The sequence below is a fragment of the Corvus brachyrhynchos genome, unplaced genomic scaffold (assembly GCF_000691975.1).
Source record: "Corvus brachyrhynchos isolate BGI_N302 unplaced genomic scaffold, ASM69197v1 scaffold398, whole genome shotgun sequence".
Classification (NCBI taxonomy): domain Eukaryota; kingdom Metazoa; phylum Chordata; class Aves; order Passeriformes; family Corvidae; genus Corvus; species Corvus brachyrhynchos.
The window spans coordinates 860,902-862,274 of NW_008239780.1; positions in this window are offsets into that span (position 1 = coordinate 860,902).

Consider the following 1,373-nt stretch of genomic DNA (forward strand, 5'->3'; position numbering starts at 1 on the left):
TGTCCCTTCCCATGGCAGGGGGTTGGAACTGGTCCCTTCCAACCCAAATCATTCTGTGATTCTATAATTAGTGAAACAAAGTTGCAGCTACAGAAAAGTAATTCTCTCTGGACTCATCTGGATATATTTTAGTGCATAAACCCATGTACCAGTACTCAGCAAAGATGAGATAAAATTGTGACTTTAGAAAGTTTGTCTGTTCTCCCAAGTGTTTTATAGAAGTTTTCAAACATTTAAATTACCTGTTCAGGACTTCAGAATTTCAACTTCCTTCATGTTTATTAATTTATAATAACTTTTGTTCATTTACATGGGGTAATTTAATATTCTTTGAATTTTTAATATCTTTTCAAGATTGATATTTATTATGTGTTTATAACATTCTGTTTGAATGCCATTAAGCAGTGTGGTAACAAAATAATGTAGTATATCTGCTACAGAATGTTCAGCAACCTATACTATTGTTTCTCTGAGAAAAAAAGGACCCTTGGGTATTGAGAGGCTCTAAGCAGGAGGCTGTGCTGGTAGAAGGGAATTTGAGATAGCAGGATTCCTTGAAGGTCCTCAAGAACCAGAACAGAATTTATTTGTAACAAGTTTACTATAATTGAAGTTAGTAATTGCCTCGAGATAGCATGACTCTCATTAAAAAAAAAAATTGTCAAGTATAGTACATAGAAACTCATGAGCAAAATTAAATTGTGAGCTGAGATGGTAAAGTAAACCATCAAAGGTGATATGTGTCCAGATTAACTCTTAAGAAAACATCAGAGGCTTTAAAAAAAAAAAAAAAAATAATAATAAAATCTGCTCTCCCTCTCCTCCTACTTCCCTTCTTTCTCTCTTTTTGGCTGCTGATTGTAATGTCTACACATACATCCTAATGTCTGTGGGGCTCCTTATGGGTAGTAATAAATAATAGTATCTCCAACTGATGTTCCTAGAAATGACAGCTTCTGAAATATAGTCAGTGATCTGACATATAAATCTTCCTTTGGAATCTTAGCAAATTCTACTTCTCTTCTAGATTTGTCAGCTGCCTTTCAAATTCATGGTCTCTGTGGTTTGGTTGATGTATCTTTCAAACTACATGGGATAATCAAAGTTGCCCTTGCTGGATCCCATTAGAATCTTTTTAAGAAACCCCAGGGGCCTTCACAAGGCAATAGACTGCTAGAATGGACATCCCCAGAGCCTGGTGCTCTTGAATTGCTCATTAATCCTGAATGGGTAGCAGAAAAGTGACTATGCAGGTCGCTCATCTGGGAACCAGTGCTAATCCAGATGAAAATTAGAGGATTCTTGCTTACAAGGTGGCCAAAGCTTAAAAAAAATTGCACAAACAATATTGACCCTTCCAACAATTTTTTCTT